Below are 27,170 nucleotides of genomic sequence, written 5' to 3' on the forward strand. Positions count from 1 at the left end.
GAATGACAGGATCTGCCTTGTCTCAAACATCCTCGTCCCATTAAAGACATCCGCCATCATTTTTATTTAAGATCTCTTAGGAACTCACTAAGTTATTATAAACTTACACCGTTACCTTTTCCTTTTTAGGCTTGTTGTTTAAAGGAAGATATTTCTAAATAACTATGTCAGTGCGCTATTGTTGTTGTGACATCTTTATGTTTTTTGAGAGGAACTTGTATAAAGAACAATTATCAGTTAAATTATGTTTTTGATGAAGTCTCTTAAAAGTTTTATGGTTTGTTTTCAAATAATTATACTTTGCTTGATGAAAATATCATACTCAGACTTATATGTCACATGGCTTATATACTATCTTTGATCTATTAAAGGTTTTATTTAAATACTAAATTTATGCAAAGTTTATGCCAAAACTAATTTTAAACTTGAATCAATTAGTAAGTAGTGACACGTCATACTTGGATCTTTCTAAAAGATCAGGTTTTGCGTGTTACAATGTTGATTTTGTTTACTAATATATACGCAAACATTGAGTGTTGGTCCCCCCTGGGGGTTGCGTTGTTTGAATGAAGGGTAAGGCTTGTGAAAAATCATGTGGAGACCATTGATGTAAGTACGTGCAATTTTATCTCTGTAGTCAGGTCGTGTGGCTCAAATGGCCAAGAGACTCGCCCGTGTCTCAGGCTGTTTGGGCATTCGAAATAGGGCACACGGCCGTGTCCCAGCCCGTGCCCTTACCCGTGTAACTCTCTGACTTGGGTCACACGGCCAAGTCACACGCCCGTGTGCTAGGCCATGTGAACATAAAAATTTGCATTAAATAGGTGCAGGGGCCACACGGCCAAGCCACAAGCCCATGTGCCAAGCCGTGTGATCAATTTTGAGCATTCTGTTTTGAAATTTTGAAGATGCAGGGGACACACAGCCAAGTCACACGCTCATGTACTAGGTCGTGTGTCACACATAGCTGAGACACACGCCCGTGTCTCTGCTCATGTGGACAAAATAAAGCCATATTCAAGTCTTATTTGTCACCCAATTTGTATTCCACCTAGATCAACACTTTAACACTTTCACAAGCCAATATAAAAACATTCAAATCAAGCCAAAACTAAATCTTATACATGACATATCAACTCATATGTTCAATTATTCAAACTTACCAAAACAACCATATGACATATCAACTCATATGTTCAATTATTCAAACTTACCAAAACAACCATACATATATGGGCATATTTTACCAAATTTATATTATCACAAACCAATCATCAACATGCTTATACGATTTCCATCATTTATCCATTTCAAGCACTCATCAACATATTAAGGCCACTTTTTACATATCAAAACATACCCATTACAAGACATACCAAATGGCTAATTTCAACCAAACACATACATACCATCCATGACCACTTTTAGCCTATACATGCGATTATAACCAAAATGTAATTATTATATATACTGAAATAAGCTGATGGATAGTGTGATGATATCTCCGCCAAGCCCCCAACCCCACATGCTTCCAAATTACTATAAAATAGAGGAAATAAAACAGAGTAAGCATTTAATACTTAGTATGTTCGTATAACATAAATTTTAACTTACCATTATTTCACACATAAGGTAAGCATACAAATATTTATCCAAAGAAATTTGACAATTTGCCTAAACACATATAATCTCAAAAAACATGTTAGTCGTGTACTTCATATGAATATCAAGAAACAATGTGAGCTCATCATGTAACAATTTATATATATATATATATATATATATATATACTTTCCATATCAAGTATTCAATAGCATGTACATTTCCATAATAATTCATCTCAAGTTTAGATTATCTCATGTCGGAACTTTGCCTATTGAATTTACTTGATACACAGTTAGTACACTCGAAGTGTAAAAAATTGTAATCCGTCAATTCATATTCAAGAATGTTCATACGAGCACATAAACGGGAAGCCTTCTATCGAGCCATATAACAGGAAGCTTATGTGAGTCATGTAACGGGAAGCTTATTCGGGCTGTATAACGGGAAGCTCATAAGAGCCAATAACGGGTAGCTCCGAAAAGCCATTAATCGAGAAGTTTCAGATAGTCATATATCGGGAAGTTCAAGCGAGCCAATATTAAGAAGCTCCAGAGAGCCGTTAATAAAGAAGCTCACAAAGAGCCTTTAATTGGGAAGCTCATGAAGATTCATATAACAGGACGCTCATAGGAGCTACAGTGTGTCCACAACACATGTAGGATCACAACCAAATCGGAATACTTTGAAGAGCTATTAACGTGAAGCTCGCAAGAACCATTTATTGGGAAGCTTGAGAGGGTTATTCACGGGATGCTTTTTCGAGTTGTGGTGTGTCCGCAACATATGCAAGACTACAACCAATTCGGGAACCCTATATCCATATAAATTTCATCTTTTCAAACATAACTTAACATTTATCGGGCTTTGTTGGATATGTAATCAATTTCATATAAATAGAAATTTCACAGTTCACATATACAACATTCAATTCAAACAAATAAATATACACAATTTAGTTACACGAACTTACCTCAACAAGTGTTCGTGTATTTGTAATCTACTAATCTGATATTTTCTCTTTTCCTCGTTTTAACTTCGTATTTGACCTATCTGGATCTATATGAATGAACTTAACATCAATTCATATTTAATTCAATTCAATTCATACCTTAGACAAAATTACCATTTTGCCCCTATACTTTTAATTAATTTCGATTTTGTCCCTAAGCTCGGAAAATGAAATTCATGCAATTTAATCATTATTCCAAGCCTAGCAGATTTTTACATGTAACATTAGCAGCCCATGTAGTTCAAAAAATTTAGAATTTTTCCATGAATTTTACAACTTTTTAATTTAGTCCATAAATCATAATTTCATCAAAATTCTATTTACAAAAGTTGTTTATCTATCAGCAACCTTTCATTTTCTACCATAAAATTTCATAATTCAACTATATTCATCCATGGAAAAATCCTAACACTTTGATAACTTTACAAATTAATCCTCAAAATAGCTAGATTAAGCTATTACGATCTCGGAAATATGAAAATTATTAAAAACGGGACAAGAAAACATACCTAATTAAGCCAAAATAACTTGCTTGAGTTCAACACCCATAACTAGGGTTTCCATGTCTTTAAATTGGGAAATATGATATAAAGTGATGATATTTCTTATTTAATTAAATTTCATCTTTTATTATTTCATCTTTCCAATTTAGTCATTTTCTTTATTTAATTTTCCATGGATGAATCATCAAACTTATCTACTAACTCCTCTTAATGATTTATTTGTCATATAATGACCTCAAATGTAACACCCCTAACCCTAAACTGTTACCGGAACAGGGTTACAGAGCATTATCGGACCTTTCAGACATATTACGAACCTTACACAAATAAATAACATACATATTGTAAAACATTCATAATGTCACTTTTATGAACCCTCAAGGCCCAAAATACTTGTTAGAAGTGAATCAGGACCAATTCGAGTGCTCAAGAAATTTATTGTGAAATTCTAAATTTTTTATTTTTTATTTATTTATTTTTAACAAATATAGGGCTCACACCGTATAGACCGGACCGTGTGGGCTCAATATAATTCATTTATAATCATCTAACCAACCCTGCAAACTTAAAACATACCCAATTCAAACCAATATCACAACCATTACTATTTTATATACAATTACATTTAAAATATATCAAGACATCAACGTGATAATCTATTCACTAAACATTCACAAGAAACATTATGATTAGTTTAGAAATTTCATTCTATTTCCATTTCAAAGAGATAAACCATAATTTATACATATTTTTACCCCATGTTTAATGCATTTTATGGATGATTTCTCATTAGAATTGGTGAATTAGATGCTTCTAATGCTTTAATCTCATGTTTTATACTTAGTAGAGGATAAGAGAGCGAAATGAATGAGAAACAGGCCAAAAACGGAGAAAATAGGCCAAAGTACGAAATCAACACGGCCTGGACCTCCTCACACGGGCAGACTACACGACCGTGTCAATCTGGCAAAATTGGAGTACGACTCACACGGGAATAGCACACGTCCGTGCCATTCTAACAGGCTCGAACACGGCCTGAAGTAATTGATGTGATCCGACCCGGGTAGATGAGTCGAATTCACGTAGTTGCCCAATCGTAGTTTGAGAGAGTCATTCGTGCCTCGGATTTTAGTAATAAAAAGTAAAATAATGGATTAGAATAAGCGGAAGGTTTCAAGAAGGGTAAGTTTAGTAATAGGTTCGGTTATGTGTAGCAAAGATGGGTGATGGATAAATGGGTCGGTTTGGTTACAAGAAGGAATTTGAAAGATGGGGGATAGAAAAACGAACTCAACGTCAGGAATGATTCAACACTAAGAAGTGTCACCCCAGTTCCTATATTGTTAAGGTGAAAAGATGGATAGATGGATAGGTGAACACCACACCAAGATTGGTGATAAGTTCAAACAAGACGATTGACGCCACTAGCACAAGCCAGATAAGTCTTTCGAGACTTGTACGAGATATGAGAGGAAGCAACCTCACAAGAACAAATGTTCATTAACAATTTTGGCAAAAGTTCCTTTACAATGAAATGTGCAAACTATTTATAGGCTAATAAGTAGTAGCCGAATGGACAAACTAATAACTTAAAGACTAATTAAATTCAGCTATGAATGCACTAGAATAATCTAGAACAAGTCTTTAATGTGCTAGGACTAAATTCGGCTGATGGGAACTCCATTTGACAGCTTCATGTGTAAGCAAAGCATCTTGGATGAATGTGATGTCTTGGGAACTCAATAGCTTGCCTAAATTCGGCCATGGGATGAATGAATCATTCAAAAAGTGTCTCTTGGCCGAATAGACACCTAGGGAAGTCAATTGGACAGCAAACAATTCATGTATTTCACCCACATACATTCGACCATGCATGAACTAAAAGGGAGCTTGAATCTGGCCGTACATGAACATGCAATAAATGCCTTCATTCATACATGTGTGCCGTCCAAAGTGAATGTATCTTCTTAATCCACATGCATGTAATTAACCTTCCATGTATATGAACTTAATTCCCTCCAAGCATTGAACCAGGCCGTGCATGAATCTTCCCATTCATTGAACTTTCCCGTTCATGCATCTCTTCATGAATGTACCTTCCACATTCGGCTAACCTACATGAATTAACACACAATTAATTAAAATATAACTATTCATAAAAATCATAATAATTAATAATTAAACAATTTAATGAAATAAACTAAATTCGAACATAACAATTATAAGTCAACTTATGAAGTAAATTCGGCTAGCTCAAAAATAGTCAAAACACTTAATGAGCTGAAATTGAGCTAGGGGTTTCGGCATGAGCTGTAGCAAACTTAATTATAAACTAAATTAAGACTTAGTTCATTGAAAGGAAGAAAGAAGGAGTTGAAAGTAAGCTCGGTTGAGCTCAAACGAGTGAAACGAGCTCAAATGAGTGAGTTGAGTGGGCCAGACTCGAGGAGTGGAAATGAGTTAGGATCAGCTTGCCAACAATGCACGGGTCCTTTGGATAGTTGCTTCGAGCTGATTTTGTGAGCATTGGCCCTTGTTTCGAAAGGTTTTGCATTAGAAGCTAAAATAGCTTCTAGGAAATGTTTAGCATGAGCTTGAGTTATAGGTCCTTTAGGCAGCTCGTTTAGATCTTGGTTTGCACTCGTAGATGCCCCGGGCGTGCTCACATCATTCCCCCCGTCTTCAAAGCGACTTGTCCTCAAGTCGGGCCATTTGCTTGCGAAAAAACTTTCATCGTCATTAGACTCTTGGTCGTCGAATGGGGTAGAATGGCTCACAATAACCTGAAAGTCACACAAGACTCGAAAAGACAAAATATTAGTCATATGTCCTTCCTCTTTTTGGATAGGCCATTTCAAAGTTTCAACAACAAAATAATGAAGAAGTTTAAGGAAACACCGAAAGAAGAACATACAATCTCGCTCTAGCTTCTTAATCCAAAGTTGGGCAAATAAACTAATGCCGAGATCAAAATTAAAATTTTCAGAATCAAAAACTAGGTTTTGATTTTGTAATCCAGCCACATGCTTAATTTCAAAAAATAAAGATAAGACTCGAAGAAGATGAGAAGGTAAAACAAAGTTACTTACAATAAGATCACAATGCTTACCTTTTCTTGGAAACAACTCGAATTGGCTTACTCCCAGCTTAACGACTCGGTTTTGATCACTTATCCCAAATTGCAACAAAATTTCATTTTCACGATAGGTCGCAAAAGTGAATCAAAGAGACTTTAAACCGACAAATACACAAGCATTCATGTTTCACAAATCCTAGTCGAACAAACAATCAAAACATGGATATTTTGCATAGAAATTCAAAGATTTCTCTTGAAGAGCATAATCAAACAGATTAAATATTTCATGCAAAAATCTTTGACCACATATATTGAGCAAAGAAGTTGTGTTCATGCGACCTTTCAGAAATTCAAATCCATCACAAATCATTTGAATAGGCACGTCTAAATAGAATGATGAATTCAAAGAATTTACATAGCCATGCTTATCAAAATGTGAAAACCTTTTATCACATACATTCACAATTTGTGCAGGATGAACCAGTCCAACAGAATCAACAGAATTACCATTATAAAACATGTCATAAAACGAAATCTTCGTGGCATCTATTGAATCAACATCGTTAACATTAATATGTGAACAATAATTAGCCAGATCAAAAGATGGAAGTTTTTCAGAAGTTATGCCATCAAAATCTTTATGAATAATTTTTAAATCAGGCGGCCTTGATTCGATAAACAAAGATTCCTTACCTTCCTTACCTTCGATTTCCAATGGGTGGCGGTCGTCCACGGACTTACCTTTTTCAAACAACTGAAAAAGCCTCTCGTTTTGAAGGTATCGAAGTTGGATTTGGTCGCACTGACTTTTAGGAACCTTAAAAGAAAGATCACTAAAAGATCGAGCATAAGTGTTAGTAGAAAGAATTCTCGCTTGCTCACTAACATTATTTTCACTCGATTCTATTTCTTCTGAACCACTCGTTTCTTTTATCTCAATTTTTTTTCCACTCTTTTTTCTTGTTCACATTCTTTTTCTTTCTCAAACTCTTTTTCGTTCTCTTTTTCAATCTCATTTTCTTTTTCACTCTCAATCTCTTTTTCTTTTTCTTTCTTTTCTCGATTTCATTCAAGATTCTCTCATTTTCTTTGTTTCTTCTCTTGATTTCATTCAAAATCCTCTCATTTTCTCTCATAATCTTTTCTTGCCTCTATTTTCTTTTGATCTCTTTTTGCTTTTCGTCTTCTTCTTTTCTCGCTTTCTTTTTACAAAAGGTTACAAAAGATTTAGGAGAAAAATTATTTTTGTTCAAAAGAAGAAAAATCATTTACATATGATTCACGAACAATCCTTCATGAAGATCTCTCCGTGGCTATTTTCTTTGGAGCTCTCGAAGAGGTGTATCTTTCATCTCGTACGTCTTCTCGGAAGGATTCAAAATCAAAATCAGCTTCTCTTCGTATTGAATTCATTGATGAAAAAGAATCTCGATCGTAATCTCTTCTTGAGTAATCGTTGGATGTGTATCTCCGTGATGCTCTCAAATCCACTTTTTGACTTGATGACATTCGTGCTCGTTGGTCTCTTTTCTCCACACGATCTAATCTTTCGTGCAATTTGTCAAACTTAGTTGTCACCATTCTTCGCATTTCTTGTACCAAATATTGATATTCTGATTCTGCAAATTCTTCGCGAGACATGATGTTATCGCTGAAAGGAAAATTGTTAAGTAAAATAGACACAAAGTTCTCACTACAACATCTTCACGAGTTCACTCGGAAAGAAAGAATGATGGCACTCACACTCGTGTTTTCGCTCGTTTTTTGCTTTTTAACTCTCGAATGTTCTCACACACTCTAGCCTTTTACCACTCAAGCTTACTCTCGTAACCTCGTATTTTGTTTCTTTCGACTTGTCTTTGTGCCTTGGGGTCAGTTTCAAGATGGTTACAAAGGTTAAAATGTCACGGTGTATGGGTAGGCTAAAAGAAAATTAATATTTGGTGTAGTGTGGCGTTTTGGGGGGGTAAAAGTTGCTGGAAAGAAAGATTGAAGGTCGGAACAAAAATGTAAACAAAAGAATAGATCTTGATCACACACTTTCCTTCTTTTTTTTTTAATTTCGTATATTTTTTTTGTCTCTTTTTTTTTAATACTTCACAATATCACTATTACAAGAGAGAGAACGAAAATTACAACTTGAATTTTTTTTAATTTGAATTTTTTTCATTAACGAACCTAGTTCGATCTTGATACGAACGTCGGCGCCTCTCAATTTACAAGCTCTGATACCAAATGATGTGATCCGGCCCGAGTAGATGAGTCGAATTCACGTAGTTGCCCGATCGTAGTTCAAGAGAGTCGTTCGTGCCTCGGATTTTAGTAATAAAAGTAAAATAATGGATTAGAATAAGCGGAAGGTTTCAAGAAGAGGAAGTTTAGTAATAGGTTCGGTTATGTGTAGCAAAGATGGGTGATGGATAAATGGGTCGGTTTGGTTACAAGAAGGAAAGTTGAAAGATGGGGGATGGAAAAACGAACTCAACGTCAGGAATGATTCAACACTAAGAAGTGTCACTCCGGTTCCTATATTGTTAAGGTGAAAAGATGGATAGATGGATAGGTGAACGCCACACCAAGATTGGTGATAAGTTCAAACAAGACGATTGACACCACTAGCACAAGCCAGATAAGTCTTTCGAAACTTGTACGAGATATGAGAGAAAGCAACCTCACAATAACAAATGTTCATTAACAATTTTGGCAAAAGTTCCTTTACAATGAAATGTGCAAACTATTTATAGGCTAATAAGTAGTAGCCGAATGGACAAACTAATAACTTAAAGACTAATTAAATTCAGCTATGAATGCACTAGAATAATCTAGAACAAGTCTTTAATGTGCTAGGACTAAATTCGGCTGATGGGAACTCCATTGGACAGCTTCATATGTAAGCAAAGCATCTTGGATGAATGTGATGTCTTGGGAACTCAATAGCTTGCCTAAATTTGGCCATGGGATGAATGAATCATTCAAAAAGTGTCTCTTGGCCAAATAGACACCTAGGGAAGTCAATTGGACAGCAAACAATTCATGTATTTCACCTACATACATTTGGCCATGCATGAACTAGAAGGGAGCTTGAATCTGGCCGTACATGAACATGCAATAAATGCCTTCATTCATGCATGTGTGCCGTCTAAAGTGAATGTATCTTCTTAATCCACATACATGTAATTAACCTCCCATGTAAATGAACTTAATTCCCTCCAAGCATTGAACCAGGCCGTGCATGAATCTTCCCATTCATTGAACTTTCCCGTTCATGCATCTCTTCATGAATGTACCTTCCACATTCGGCTAACCTACATGAATTAACACACAATCAATTAAAATATAACTATTCATAAAAATCATAATAATTAATAATTAAACAATTTAATGAAATAAACTAAATTCAAACATAATAATTATAAGTCAACTTATGAAGTAAATTCATTAGCTCAAAAATAGTCAAAACACTTAATGAAATGAAATTGAGCTAGGGGTTTCGGCATGAGCTGTAGCAAACTTAATTATAAACTAAATTAAGACTTAGTTTATTGAAAGGAAGAAAGAAGGAGTTGAAAGTAAGCTCGGTTGAGCTCAAACGAGCTGAAACGAGCTCAAATGAGCTGAGTTGAGTGGGCCAGAGCTCGAGGAGTGGAAATGAGCTAGGATCAGCTTGCCAACAATGCAGGTCCTTTGGATAGTTGCTTGAGCTGATTTTGTGAGCATTGGCCCTTGTTTGAACCAAGGTTTTGCATTAGAAGCTAAAATAGCTTCTAGGAAATGTTTAGCGTGAGCTTGAGTTATAGGTCCTTTAGGCAGCTCGTTTAGATCTTGGTTTGCACTCGTAGATGCCCCGGGTGTGCTCACATCAGTAATCGCACACGGGCGTGTCACACGGGCATGTCCCTGTCGAGCCCAAGTTAAGTCCAATTCGAAAAAGGCCACTTTTGAGGGCTTCTAGGCATTCCAAAGCCTATAAATACACCCTAGAAGAGGAGAAAAAGGGGGACGGAGAAGGAGGGTAAGGAATTACGCCAATGAGACCGACTGATCCATCTTAGAAGCCGGATTCATCATCAAGACTGAAGATCTCTCCTCAATTTCCCTTCAGGAGTTTTGGGTTTCTTTATGTTTTGTATTTTTTATTCTTCAGAGATGTTTTCTTATTTAGTTATGAACTAAATCCCCTAAATACCTAAGGGGAATAAAACCTAAGACGAACCTTGTTATTATTTTTTGAATCGTATGATAAATATTTAACTTGTTCTTAATTATGTGTTCTTAATTCTTGTTTTGATATCCCAGGATACTGATTCAAGACATGCTCTTATTCAGAGGAGAAATAGACACTGTCTAAGAGTACTTTTATCATAATTAAGCGGAGTTGATTGCGCGCCTAGAAATAGGGTGACAAGATTTTGCTGGATTAGGGTGAAACCTAATAAGGGGATCTATAAATCGAGTTAATGCAACCCTAGAGTGTTAATTAGAGAAAAGTCTCGATTATTCAATCTAGGGATTAGACGTTATTAGTCTTGAATAGGGATAATAACATAACTTAGGGATCTCTACGGAACAAGTTGAATGAATAAATCGTCTGTTTCGGAGCCAGAAAAACAGGTAAAGTCTAGGTGGATTTTTCTTTAGGTATTGTCTCAAGTCAATCGATTCTTCTAAAAGCAAATCCCCAATTCTTTTCTCTGTGCGTTCGTAGTTTAGATAATTAGTTAGTTAAAACAAAACCCCATTATTCTTAGGCTAGATAATAAAAAGACAGTCATTACTAGTACTTTTGGTTCCCTTGGGTACGATATCCCGGTCTTTCCATTACTATACTATTGCTCGATAGGTGCGTTTGCCTTTTCGTCGTGATAATAGTTAGTCTAGGTTTGATCTTCATTATAAATATTTATTACTTGTTACGAATCACGCGATCACAAAGTTTAATATTATATATGCTATTTTATCTTCTTATTCTTTCATATGTCTATTCAAATAACGTATGTCATCTATTACAACCAAAATCCACCATGACACATATACATAACCTAGGTACAGGCCACCTTTACTAAAAAGAAATATATACGTCACTAAGTTTTTTAGGTCGGGATCGGCTCTGGATGCTGGAACGGAACATTTGACTTCTACTAACCTGCGTACGGAAAACAATCGTACGCTGAGTATATTATACTCAGTGGTATTATTATAATTCAAATTTGTAAATCATGCAAATAAGTATACTTATTCAATTTATACTTTTATTATTTTAATAACTGATACATATTAAATCAATTTATTTAATAATAATAGTAACTTTTCAAACTTGTATACAATTGAATTCATACAATATTTCACTATCTCAAAATTCATTCCATTCCTACATCTCATATCAATATTTCTTTCATTTCATATATAAAATCATTCAATAGAATTTATATCATCAAAATTTATTCATTTTCCCCTATTAACGTGATTCGGACTTTGACGGATACACGGATCCAACCAAACACACTAATATGGCACCTAGTGCCTCATCGGATAATTCAAAACAATAAGGTGACACCCAGTGTCTAATCGACCATGCCAAAGTAAGTTGGCACCCAGTACCTCATCGAATCTATCCGAAGAAATATAATGACACCCAGTGTCTCATCAACTCGAAGTCGAAGTAACCTTGAACACTTTCAATCCTATGGCATGCGAACTATTTCCGACTTAGCTCGACTAGTTAATAGGGTTTCCAATTCACTTTCTCAATTCAATTTCAATCAAATTCATACCAATCACAAATTCTCATATTTTCAATTCGATATCACAATAACTTATTTAATTCAGTTCAAATCACTTTCAATTTCCAATCAATATACATTCAAATATTCACATAATTCATAATTCAATATCATTTCTTACCTCAATTCCACTTACCACACACATTAATTAAAATTCAAAAATAAATAATAACTAAATTCGAATTATAGTAATACAAGCCAAAATTTCTCCCAAGTTACTCTCCGACAATCTTTTCCTTTCCCTTTTAAGCCGACGTCTCCGGTTCGATGGTAGCTACGAAAATTAAAATTAAAATAATTTACAATTATTAATACAATAATTATTCACATCAAATACTTGAATTTCCTATTTAACTTCTACCTTAATTCCAATTTAATCCTTTTTCTTAAGTACTCCTAATTAAATCATATTCACCTAACTAGAACATAATTAAACACACAACTAGCTTCGCAAATATTTTTAATAAATATTTACGAATTAATTTTACTAAAATGGATGCTTGAAAACATATTTTTCTGATGCCCGTGAATTTTAGGTCATTACATCAAATTTTGAATTTCATAGCTATTTGGTTATTATAGCTACTAGAACTCAACTTTTGCATTTCATGCAATTTGGTCCTTTTATTAATTATACAATATTCCTATCATATGATAGACTATAAAATACTTTTAAAATAATTTTTCTTTCAGACTCAGATTTGTGGTCTCGAAACCACTGTTCCGATTTCACTAAAAATGGGTTGTTATATTAGTAGATGACAGTTTGAGGACTTCTCCCCAAAAGGATGAAATCCCCTTCAATAATAATATTTTGGGGTTGATTGCACCAAACATCCCCAAACTATAGCTAGATTCCAAATTAGTCCTTAAATTTTAAAATATTCTAATTCAGTCCCCAAACTATCAATATCACTCTAATCAAGTCCTCCATTTGCCATGGGGATGAAACTACAATCAAACATTAGAGGGGCTAAATATGAATTAAAAATGATTGTTTGTCGTTGTTTTATTGGTTCTCAACAATAAATATTTGTAGAATCTAACAATCATTTTGATTTGAAAGGGTTTTGTTTTTGGTTAATGGTATGTTTGAAACTTACGACTTGTTCTTTCTATCTTTTTTTTTTTTCAATAATAGTTTAAGTTGTTTGAATTTTGCATCTAGGCTTGGCTCTAATTAGGTTTAAGAAGCGCTATTTGTAGATTTTTTATTAAAAAATAAAATAGTAAGAGATAAATAAAATTTTAAATAACATCCACAAATATATATAGACTACCACCCTTACGTTTTTAACATACAATTAATATAAGAAGGAGAAGAAAAAATATTGTCTACTAACCTCTTTTAGAAATATAAATCATTATTAGTCATCCTCTTGTTCAAACTCAATACCAAATACTAGTATAGTTTGGTGTTTAGTTTGAATTTGATTTTTTTTGAGTCGTATCTCGATTGATATCAATGCAGGAGAATGTGGGTTTAAGTGCGTTGAAGCATTTATTCTTCTATTTATGGGTTTGATGTTTAGTTTGAATTTGAAAAGTTTTTTTATACAATGCTTAGAAGTACTTATAACTCTTCCCCTAACTTTTAAATAGGATGGTAAACGTGTCTCAATGCGCTCGAACCCACATCCTTTTACACCGAGAATAATGTTAACCGAGTTAAGACTCAATTGACAATTTCAAAAGAATTTTTAAAATTAATTGAGAAATTTTTAAATTTTGAAACTGGAGCTTATTATAATGTTTTGAAGTTTATTGGCCAATTTAATATATGCCCCATAGTTTTGGGAATGTTCAATGCAATTAACCCTATATTTTAAAATAATAATTTTTCTAAAAAACACTCTTCAAAAACTACACCTTTTAAAAAAATCATAATATTAGAAATTGATATCGTAATCATCTATTTGTACCTATGCTATTATAATGCTTTTAACTGAATTAGTGTCACGACTTAACACAATATTAAGAAAAGATCTAAAAATATTTTTAGTCATAGATATTATCATAGTGATGTTTTTTGTATTTTCAATCTTTACATAAAATCTTTTAAAAGACAACGAAAATACTATTATATATTATTTATTATTTTATTTTATATTTAAGAATTTTACTAAGTGTCATTCTCAATCAAGTCATCAACTTAATAATAAATTGATGGGCGTCAAAACCACCAAATATAAATTCCTGCGACAAATATAATAGTAAATTGAAATATAGAGCAGTAAGGTCGAATCCACAGGGACTGGTATATAATTTTGCCTTTTCTTGTAACCAGATTCACTGTCGCGGTCACAGTCGTGCCCACGACTTATGAGTAGTAGTGCTGGAAAAAAAAAAGAAATAAAAATTGGGGTTTAAATCGATTAAGATAATAATATAAGGAAATGTGAAGTGTAATAAAATAAAATAAAAAACAAATGCAAAAATGCAAAAAAAATTAAGAAAATAAAATAAATTGGTAAATAAAATATTTTTAAGTTTAGTCTTAGCTTCGGTGTACTCTAATCTTGAATCGACCCTTGAAACAGATTTTCCCTTCCAAGCGATAAGCTGGTTATAGCAATCGAGGATCCCTCAAACCGCCAACTCTTCCTCTAGTAGTCGACCATTGTCAAATTTCCAACCACTTGGCACGTACCTGTAATTTAAAACTTCGGCAGCCTTTGTGATTTGAAAAGCCTAACTTGAATTAACAGCTTCAACCATGTGGGTTGTTTAACTTTTTTCCAATTGAACACGCCAGTTTGTACTCAACTTCCCAACTGTACGCCAAACGATTCCAACCCAATGCCTGCTTTTTGAATTGAAATCGAATCAAATTTAAGGGACGAATTTGTGCTATCTCATATACCGAAGAGATAGCGAATTCCAAATTATAAAGTACTTAGTGTGGGTTCATATCTCGTGATTACTTTGTTGAAGTGATAATCAAGCTAAGACTAAAAAGAATTTAATTAATCATGAAAAGAATCATAATAAATGGTTTAAATGGAATTATAGAAAGTGGGAAGGAAAAGGGCCTTGAAAGGTAATTAAACCTAAAGTTGAAAATAGAAGAAAAACAATTGAAAGAACAGAATAGGAGTGATGCAGGAAGGGAAAAGAAAAAAAGAATAAAGAATTTATTAAATCCTAAAGGCAAAAAAGTGTTTCTTAATTAGCTGTAGCCACTAGGTATATATATATTTTTAGTGCTAAAATTTAGTTAAATTTTCTTAAATATTATCACAAAATAATCTTAAATATTATCACTAAATAATTTAAAATCAAATTTAAACTAAAGATTAAATTTAAATTAATTACGAGTTGTAATAATATTAAAATTCTTCAATCTTTATCTAGCTACGTTGAGTTATCCAATCTTCATGCAATCATCTTTAAATTTTTAATCTTTCAATCAAGCCCTCTTCTTTACTTTTTGTTCCATTTAGCCTCTTTCTGTAGAAGCTTAAATTCAGCACACCAACTTCATTACTAATAAGAAAAATCCGAATTTAATAGCATTTTATTATATAATTAGCCAAAATAAATATATTAAAAATACGAACTTATCTTGCTATCATAAATTTACTAAAAGCTCGTGATTTTTAATAAGCAATAGATATAAAAATTTGAAGATAAATTTATCTTTTCTTATAAAATATAAAAAATACTTACACATAACAAGATTCAAATATATTATATTATATTATATTGTAAGATTTAATCTTTTAAACTTTACTGTTTCAATAAAAATCATTTTACCATTTAAACCCAATTCATTTTTCGTTAACATATATTTTTTTCTTTGTTACATAAAAATTTACCCGACTGAGCGTAACAAAATCTAATATTTACTAGTTTGAGAATTGTTTAATTAAGTGAAAATAAAATTACAATAAAACCAAACAAACTTTTAGATTTAAAAAAAAAAAAAAAAAGATTGAAGGGATATTTTAAATTTTATAAAAATATTTTTAAAACTTAATCCCATTCTTTAGATAAAATACACTACCCATTCAAATAATCAACTTCTCATCCATAGAAGAATTATCGAGCCTTTATTTATTATTTCTTTAAAAATTCATTACTTTAATTATAATTTTTAAATGAAATTTATAAAAAGTTGAACAAATTAATATAACCCAACTAAATTTCAACTCAGTTAAGAAATTATTAAATATTAAATATTTTTATTTATATAAATTTCAACTAGTTTCAATAATATCTGTTAAAATCCTAGGTTAGGACCCAACTAAATAATATAAAAAAATAAAATAAATACAAACCAAAAAGCCCAGTCAAGCGAAGCCGAAGCTTGATTGAAGTTTGAAACTTTAAAGGATCACCTAACTGGAACAGTAGTTTCTCAAAATTATCCTTTCTCACCTAACTTTTTAATTAATACAATAGCTTTAAGATATCTTATCAATAATTAATAAAATTTTTAAAAACTTGTAACATAATTATAATTAGAAATTTTATCATACGCGTTGTATAAAAATTACGTATTTAGAATATATATTTATGTTTAAAAATAACATAAAATAAATAATAAAATATATGATTTAGAATTAATTAATAAAAACATATGAAATATGTACAATATTAAAATGAAAAAAAGATATATATATATATACTTATTAAGTTTTTGTATAAAAAATTGTTTAAATTTAAATAGTAAAAAATTTATACGTATGATCTCTTTAATTCAAATTTTATTATGAATAAATTTTTATTTTATATGAAAATATATAAAATCAAAAACATTTATATAATCATATAAATTATTTTGCAAATAAAATTATTTTTGATAATTCTCAAATATTCATTAAAAGGTTTTATAAATAAATATAAAAAGTATCGGTACACAAATATATAAAATGTCTATAACAAGTATATTTAGTTCAAATGATAAATGAAATTCAACTATCGTTATAAACAAATTTTATTAATTTTAAAAATATAAAATAAATAAAAATACTCGTATAATATATAACTTACTTATGTAAATAAATTGATATTTTATCATTTCCATCAGATAAATGGGTATTATCTCAATAAAAGATTTAATAAATTATTATATATTTTTGTTTATAAATATAGTGAGACATGTGGACAAAAAATAAATATTTTATGATATTTTGTGCAGAGTGATAATTATAAATATTGATTACAATTCACTGCCAGTCTAATAGTTGGGATGAAAAAGTCAAGAAAGGGTGGAATTACAGAAAGACCCCTCACCAATCTCACATAAATATCAGGCATGCCTTTACAAGGGTATTTGGTGGGTTGGAAAAATTATTAGTGAGGTGGGGAGCAGCAATGTAAACCTCACCTACCCACTCCACTTCATGCAGTTCCAAGCCTTCCTAACCCCTTAACGCACGTGCCAATTCACACGTGACCATTTCATCTTGGCATATTCTCTTTTCCATCCCAGGATTCCCTGCCCGGCTGCTGCTGGTATGAATATATATTAACCTTTTTCTTTTTTGTTATATTTATTGAATTTTGTTATAATTTTATTTTTCCTATATTACTATTTTTATGTAATTATTTCTTTTTCACTCGTGTATTGCACATTTTGATAAAAATATATATATTAACCTTTTAAAATAAAAAATTAATAATTTTTAAAATTGTAATAATTTTATTTAATACATTGAAAGTAATGAAAAAATCCAGTAAAAATGATATTATATTTTTATAAATAACACATTAATTAACTTAACAAAACTGAACAATAATGTGAAAGTAAATTTTATTATTATAATTTATGTTTATATATTACATATATTATAATATTAAATAAATATATATATATTTTACTTCACAACATTATACTTAAAATAAATATTTTAATTTTTCAATAATAATGCGAAACAATTAAATCTAAAATTAAAGGATTGTTTTCAAACTCAATTAAAATAAATTTATGGGGTTCTTCTTACCTAATCAGACTAAGGTACGAAGCTTTATTTAACTATAATTAGTCAACAAATTGTGATTGCTAAAATAAAGAAAAAATAAAGTTAGTGAAACTTATAATCTTATGCAAGAAAAAAAAGTAAGAAATATTGTGAGTTGACTACTTCAACTAACATAAGCAATTTATCCTTCAACTTTAAACCCACTAAAATGTACATAATTAAGATAATTATAATTTTTATAACTAAATTAAGCTAATTATCATGTATTTTGATCAGGCCCTTTTTTATATTTTTGGGCCTCGGCAAAACAATAAAATGCGATTTTAATTTTCTTAAAAGTTGAATAAATGTTTTTTAGATCCTTTAAAAATTAGTTTTTTTTTTTTTACTTTTAAAAGTTAAATTTTTTTTGGACTCATTAAAAACTAGAAAATAATATTTTAACCGCCTTTCAACCTTGGGCTCTAGGCAACTGTACTTCTAGACGACCCCCAGGACTGGGCCTAATTTTGACGATGAAAGCTTTTCAATTTATACATGAGTTACACATATTTTAGAATCTATACTACAATACCAAATTATATTATTATAAGATTGTTTTTTGTATTTTTATTTTTGAATTAATGTTACCATTTCAATAAAAAATTTAAAATTGATTTTAATTTTAATTTTTAATAAATATATTTATTACAGAAATTTTTCTACTCACATCATAGACGTGCCATAATCTAATTTTATTTAAAATAATAAATGGTAGATTTGGTAAATATTTATGGTGGAGCTAAAGAACTCTACTGACACTAAATGTGTCTATGGGTAGAGTTAGATTAAGTTTGGGTTGTACTATGTATATCATTAATGGTCCGTTTGTTTACATGTAAAAGGTTTTATAAAAAATATTTTCTACATTTTTTTGTGTTTGTTTCACAGAAAATAGTTTAGTTAACAGAAAATAATTTACAGATCAAGGTAAAATAAGCCTTTTTCCTGTAAAATGACTTAGTTTTTGAAACCCGTAAATTATTTTTGAAAAAGAGCTCATCTATAAATAATTTTTTTTATAAAATTAACTTAAATCAAGTTTAATATTATTATATTGATAATAAATTTTATTTTTATTTTTAAAATTTTAAAATATTATATTTTCAATATTATTAATCATACATATTTAATTATTTATATTTATTGATGAGTAAATTATTAATATAATAAATATAATTTATTATTTTAATAAATTATTTAATATTTCATTTTATTTTAATAATAGATTTTAAAATAATAATTTTAAATAACATTATTCACGATTATTGAAAATATTTAATAGTAATATTTTAATAATAAATATTTATTACAATTATAAATATATTAATAATAAATATTTTATAGTATAAAAGTTAAAATATGTCATAATAAGTCTATGTACACTTCATTTGATTTGTAACTTAGTCTTTGTACTTTTATTTTCAAGAATTTAGTCCATTTACTTTTCAAATTTGAAAGTCAAGTTTAATTGTTGACATCGTTAATTTTTTGTCAATTTTATTGATATCATATTTTAAATAAAAATACTCACTTAATAGTCATGTAATTAAAAATGATGTTGTAATGAATCTAAATTTAACATAATATTTTTAATATATGCAAAAATAATGTAAAATATAAAATTATAGATAAAAATAAATTCAATTAAACAATGAAAAATAAGAAAACCTCAAATGTATGTTTGTTTAATTGAAAACAACTTTTATGAAATATTTTAAAAAATCTACCAAACAATAGAAAATATTTTACAGATTCATCCAAACACCAAAAATATTAACTTTTCAGAAAAATAAATTATTTTCTAAAAATCATTTTCCGAAGTTATTTTCAATTGAAACAAACAAAGCTTAATATTATATTTAGGTGCTCAAATTTAATATAACTTAAAATATGAGTCTCAAATTTTACCCAAATTTAATATAACAAGTCTATTTAAGCTTGTTATATTGTTTTTTATTTATAAAACATATTTATTTACCATTATATATATTTGTTTTTTAAAATATAAACTAGTTTTTTATGCTGCTAGCAGTGCGTGTGAAATATGCATTTTATCTTCTTTTTTAATAAATTATTTTAATTTTATATAGTTAACGTAAGTAATCATAATTATTTTTTGATTTTTTTTTACGTTATTTTTTTATTATGACTGTCACGCTATGAGAAGAATTCGCTGGTAGGGCAGTGAAGAAGGTGAGACGGAAAGAAGAGGATCCCCTGATGGTGGAGGAGGGAAAGAGTCGGCAGAGCCTTTGGATTCTAAATATTTTTCTTTTAAAGACGCAGTGACAAATTCGGCTGCCACGAATTATTTATCGGGGAATGACTGGGAAGAGGAAGATTTTGAATTAGATGATGGGGATATACTGAGGGAGACTGTTGATGGTATGCCTGCAATTGATTTCTCATATAGGCGCTTTATTCACTTATCGAGAAGAGTATGTTTAGCACCATCGTTTTGAAAATTTTAGGGAAGAGTATCGGGGAGTTTTAGCTCATAATCATTTTATTAATTTTTAACGGTATTTTTATTAAATTAATTAAAATATAATTTAAAAAAACGAAAATTAATAATTAAAAAAAGTTTAAAATATAATTAAAACTATTTTAATAAAATACATAAATATTAGTGATTAAATTTATTATTAAACCACTTGAAATAGGAGATTCCTGCTCTCTTTAATGTACTTTGGCAGTTTCTATAATGCAATAAATACGTATATATTTATATGATCTTTTAGGTTATATATATATGTGACGATTTTATGTATTTAAGTTTTAATAATTAATAACATAATGATAAAATATTTTAAAATGATATAAGATTTACACAATAAAAATTAACTATTTTTATACAAATGAACAAAAGGAGAGGTTTTACAAACAAAAGATTGAATCCTAAACTTCGTAGTAATTAAGAAACCCGTACGACTGAGGCAGTGGCATAATTGGCATAAAAATTTAGTTGTTATTTTGACCCTTATAGATCTTCCCAAAATTGCTATTATATTGTAATAGAATTATAATTTATATAAAATAAAATTTTAGATTTTAATTATTCAATATATTGCAATACACGACAATATAAATTTCAAGAGCAGGTAAAACTATTAATTTTAAATTTAGTGCCAAAACCATAATTAATTTAAAAATAAAAATATGTAATAAATTAAATAAAAATAAAAAATCAAACATTATAAAAGAAAAAATGAAATTATAGGAATGATAGAATAAAACATTAACTCCCTAAAAGAATAAAAATTGAAAATAAATAGTAATCATATTGCAAATTTTTTTAATGTTGTCGCTATCATCTTCAACCAATAAGGATTTTTGCTCCTCCACTTGTTTAACTGCTATTACAAATAATTACAGTTTAACTTTAGTTTGTTCATTCAACTTCACAAGAAAAAAACATTGGTACTATCAAATAATAAAAATATTATTAAATATCACATAATAATAATATAATAAAAACCCAACATATCAAATAATAATGAGAATCAAACAGTTTTTTTGGGTGATGAAAATCATCTGCAAACTCTGCAGCAAAAATAGGCTTTGTTGATATGCAACATGTCGTTTCTTGCATTCCACAACCCCCAATTGGCCATCATAAATCCTTCAAACCATCTTCGGTCCATTATCCCAGTAGCCTTCTCAATCCATTCAACTCCACTAGAAATTTCAACACTCCCCAGCTCATTAGGTAGGCGGAAATGGCCGATAACATACAACTTATTAATACCAGAAATCATTTATTCTATTAACTAATGTTACTAAATTCATATTTCTTTTTATCAATAGAGTAGATGACAAGATTTAAACTCAAATCATCTAGTTGCTAGACATGAGTTTTAATCACTGTTTTAAACAAGTCTCGCATAAAATCAAATTAATATTTTATTATAAAATCGGTTATTTAAAATTACTGTACATCTATACTACTATGAAGAATTTAATTAAATTAGTGTCACTTATCAATTGAATTTCAAATCAATTATAGAATTACTAAAAGTCTATTCATTTTACAAATAATAAATATTAATTTAAATATATTTATATTTTATATTATTTTATTATAATTTTTCACATCGCATCACATTACATCATGAATGTGTTGCAATCTATTTGTTTCTTAAAAAAAAAAAAACGTGTTGTTTTATTTATTTTTGGAAATTTGTGGAACAACTGAAGAAGAAGAACTTTTCTAATGAAATAAAAGAAAGTAGGGACAGACAGGTTTAGGCCCAAACAATAGGAGGGCCTCTGAAATTTACAAACACTAATGGTGGACTTTGTCTGCCTAAACAAATGTTATTTGGTACCAAGCCCCGGGATAAATATCAAAATTATAATTTGATACATAAATTTTAATTTTATGCAATTACATACATAAAATTTTAATTTTGGTTCAAATGTATTATAAAACTTTGATTTTGACTCAGTTGTGTACACTACATCAATTAATTTTATATTATATAAGTATAATAATTTTTATATGTAATATGTAAACATAAAATGGTGTTTTATCAATAATGATGTTAGTGAATTCTGAAAATTGAATCAAAACATGCCATGTATTAAATTATACATTGAACTAAAATTCATATATAATTTTAAGATTTATATCTAATATTTAATAATTTATAACAAAATCTATCTAAATTAGATAATAAAATAAATACTAACATTTAACAATAAAAGATTATAATGTCTATCTACACTTTTTTCAAGAACGCTTGGAAATAAAATAAAATAAAATAAAATAAAAAAAAAAGAAGAGGCAAACAAATCTGCCACTGATGATCGCAAATGTGCAAAATTGTGTTTCAAAAAATGGGGTCAGTGGGTCACTATATCAAATGATATGAAAATGGACGTTTGTCAATATAAGGCGAAAATACCCAATTTAGCCTTTGAAATGGAATATGTGCGAGGGGTAGACAAGTCATGGCAGAAAATTTTAAGGTAAAGATTGAGCAATTTGCTTGTAAGGCTACGTTTGCTTTGTCTTAAAATATGGCCGTGTAGGGATACAAGTATAGATTTGATAGATTTTGGGGGGACCATTCGTTAGTTTAAACATGGATTATATCTCTCGTTTTGCAACTAAATTAGATCCAACATTTCAGAATTTCTGTTCTCAAATGGTTTTTTCTTTTCTAAATGTGAATGCCCTACTTCATCATTTATTACCAAATCATAAATATCTTTTCCCTTTTTTCCAAAATTCACTCTATTTGAAAAAAATAATAAACACTCGTCGTAAACGGTAAAAGACAAGTTCTATCAACACAATAAATGTTTTTCTCTAAGCATCAATAAAATATTATGGCTCGTTAATAATTGGTTCTATCACAACTCGAGCATGACATATTTAGAGTGATTGCATTCACTTAATACAATAAAGAAATCGATCCTGGATGGTCCAAAACGGTGAGCAAAAAATCAGAAAAAAGAATCAAACATCCACCAAACTAGAGAGGATGCGACAAACTTGTCCTAAAATCACTTGCAAAAGCCAGACTACATGAATAAGCAAGACTAAAAATCGTGCTATAAGGGTAAATAAAAACTTCTAAAAGTGAAGACCAACTCGTGAAATCATTTATTAAGCCACCCACTTTCCAAGAGAAATTGCTTGTGGTCGATGAAGTTTTGGCATTGATAGGCATTATCTGTAATACCCCCTACCCGTATTCATTGCCGGAATAGGGTACGAGGTATTACCGGAGTTTACGAGTTATTATTATTATTTTCAATATAACCCCTTTTATAAATATCTAACCTTCCTTGAAATTTTAAACCAAAAATAATCCACATCAACCAATCCAATTCAACATATTTTCAAGATAGGTTAACGCATATATATTCACGCATATTTATAAGATAACATCATCGCATACCAAAACCAAGATTTGTTAGCCATACCATTGGCTGACCTTACATTCATCTCACAGAATCATTTACTTTATTAGCTTATACATGCCATTGATTTCCAAAATAAAGTTTTTTTTTTATATACCGAAATCCTGAGGTTGATAGCGTGATGTGTTTCCGACCAAATTCGACCTCCGAGCTCTTAACACTACAAAACAGGGTAAGCACTTTGTGCTTAGTAAGCTCATGTAACAAGAATTATACTTACCTAATATTTTCAATACAATACAATAAACATTCATATATCCATTCAATGCATTATTACCCTAACATGTACAAACTCAACATTCAAGTTAGTACAATAATTTCCACGTACCAATAATATATACTATGATTGATGAGCTCATCAATACCATGATTTCCATTTCCTTGTTATTTTTCCATATTTATCCCGTTGAATTTATCGAATTTCGATGGATTTTCGATACACTTTTAGTGTACAATTCCGTCCGTCAATTCATATTCATGTGCGCATTACCATTTCGAGAGCACACTCCGAGAACCTCAACCTTGCAATGGATTACCGTGCGAGCTAAATCCTCGCAATATAAACTCATAGAGTATTGTCGGGATTACCATCCACCTAAATCCCTGCAACGACATTTACTCTAATGAGCTTGGATCTGAATTACCAGTCGAGGCTAAATTGAGACCTAATTCGGATCACCCGTCCGGCTAAATCCATTTCCACATATTCTTGGGAGGGCTATATCGGGATAGGGTCACCGTCCGGCTAGATCCTTTTACCGTCAATTCCTTTTCGAGAGATCCATCAATTTTCCTTTCATTCAATCGGATTTCTTTCTCTTTTATCAAATATGTCAATGTTTCATAAAATTTCATATAATGAACATTCAAATCATATTCATATCAAAACATGCATTTCAAGCATTTAAGAATATAATTCAAGTTACGAACTTACCTTGATACTTGTTCGTGTACAAAAATCTATTAATCTGAACTTTTTCCTTTCCTCGATCTAGCTTCATATTTGAATCTTCGGATCTAAATAAATAAATTTAATTATCAATTTAATACATTTCATGTTCATATGCAACAATTTCTATAATTTCATTATTATTATTTATAGTTTATTTAAAGCTGTCTATTTGAGTCATAGTCACTAAATTATTTATAACTCGAGCTACAGAACTCCAAATTAAGGTCCGTAAATTTTTCCTGAAACTAGACTCATATATATTCTTACCTTAAAATTTTCAGAATTTTTAGTTTAGCCAATAAGTACAGTTTATTCTTTAAAGTCACCTCTATTATGCTATCTGACAGTTCTGACCCTTCTTCACTAAAAATTAATTATCTCTTCATACAGAATTCGGATGATATTCTCGTTTGTTTCTCTTGAAAACAGACTCATTCAAGATTCTATACATATAAATTTAAGCCCATAATTATTTTTATTCAATTTTTTATGATTTTTAAAAGTCAGAACAGGGGAACTCGAATTCATTCTGATCTTGTCTCACAAAATTCATTATATCTCATGATTTACAGATCCATTGCTTACACCGTTTCTTCTATGAGAAACTAGACTCAACAAGCTTTAATTTAATATTTTTTTCATCTTCTAATTCGATTCCTAAAATTTATGGTGATTTTTCAAATTTAGTCTACTGCCGCTGTCCAATATTGTTTTAGTGCAAGCTGTTTATTACCATTTTTCCCTTAAGCTTTTAATAAATAACAATTTCATCCCTACTCAATTAGCCTCTAAATTGAGCTGATTTTTCTCAATTAACACTTTATTCCGTCACTTTAAACTAGTTTACAACCTTTAGGAATCAAAATTTCAGCAATAGACTTTAATTTCAAATATTTTCACAATTAGGTCCTAAAAATCAATTTCTATTGAAATTACCTAATAAAATCATATCATAAACAAATTAAAGCTTTAATTTCATTCTATTTCATCATAAACATACAGAACTCAACCATGGTGACTTTCAATTTCATCCATGAAATCAAAAACTAATGAATTTAATAGTAGGACCTAGTTGTAAAAGTCTTAGAAACACAAAAATTACAAGAAAAAGGCAAGGATTAACTCACTTGGTGAAAAAAATTATGGAATACCAGCTTAGATAACCCTCCTATGGCGTTTTTAGCTGCTAGAATTGAAGAGAAATGAAGAGAAATCTAGATATTTTCTATTTAGTCCTAGCTTTATTTAGTTAATTTTGCAATATTTCAATTTTACCCTTAGTTTATCAAATTTCCTGCTGATTCCATGCCCTTGCCGTCCAGCCCAAATAAATTTTGGGTCTAATTACCTTTTAAATCCTCTCTCATTAGACACTTAAGCTATTTAATCATTCTATCCACTTTTACACCTTTTACAATTTAGTCCTTTTCATTTAATTAACTGTCCAAACATTAAAATTTCCTAACGAAATTTTAATACCACATTACTAACATTTCATAAATATTTATAAAATTATTTTCGACTCGGTCTTACGAGATAGAGGTCCTTATACCTTATTTTACCCAATTTCTTCAATAATTTCTTTTTCTAACTAACCACTAAATCGGTAAAAATTTTTTATCAATATTTTCATACGATTTTCCTATCATATCAATTTTCATGCAAAAATATTGAAATAAATATCTCTTTAAATCGGATTTGTGGTTACGAAACCACTATTCTGATAACCTTGAATTTAGGCCATTACATCATCATCTATTCATCACAACTTGTGAATACATCAAAGATACTAAAAAATAGATTAGGGGAGTAGCTAGGGGGCTGGCACGAGCCCTGCCCCTCCTAAAATAGAAAATTTTCTATTTAGGTTCTTTAAAATTTTAAAAAATTTAATTTAGTAAAGATAAAATTGCACTTTGCCCCTTAAAACTATAAAAAATTGATTTAATCCTTAAAAAAGTATAAAGGTATAGGCTATTAAAATGGTGAAATTACATTTTACTATAGTAAAAATTACAATTTAATTTTGACTCCCTTAAAAATGTTTTTTAGCTTTGCCCTTTAAATAGATCTACAAACTAAAAAGAAAAAAGACAAATGTAGTGGATGAGAAAAAAGAAGAAGAGAGACTTGGGGGGAGGGAGAACAAGGAAGGTAGCTAACCCTGAGGCTGACACCGCCACTGAGTAAAACGAAAGAAAAGAAGCAAACAAGTTGGAGAAAAAATAGAAAAAAATTTAGGGTTTTCTAGTTAAAATTACCTAACTTATACGAATCTATTTTTAGATTTTTTATTTTAAAAGGATTTTAATTTCTCATGTAATATTTTTTTAAGCGACCCATGT

At 30.0% G+C, this 27,170-nt stretch overlaps 1 long non-coding RNA gene across 1 annotated transcript; it reads left to right on the forward strand.

Moving 5' to 3' along the window:
- Positions 1–17,170: 17,170 nt before the first annotated feature.
- On the forward strand, positions 17,171–20,443 carry LOC128292670 (uncharacterized). Its single transcript, XR_008282625.1, has 2 exons — positions 17,171–17,433; positions 20,110–20,443. It is a non-coding gene; the product is annotated as an uncharacterized LOC128292670 (long non-coding RNA).
- The last annotated feature ends 6,727 nt before the right edge of the window (positions 20,444–27,170 follow it).

The sequence above is a fragment of the Gossypium arboreum genome, chromosome 5, assembly GCF_025698485.1.
Source record: "Gossypium arboreum isolate Shixiya-1 chromosome 5, ASM2569848v2, whole genome shotgun sequence".
Classification (NCBI taxonomy): domain Eukaryota; kingdom Viridiplantae; phylum Streptophyta; class Magnoliopsida; order Malvales; family Malvaceae; genus Gossypium; species Gossypium arboreum.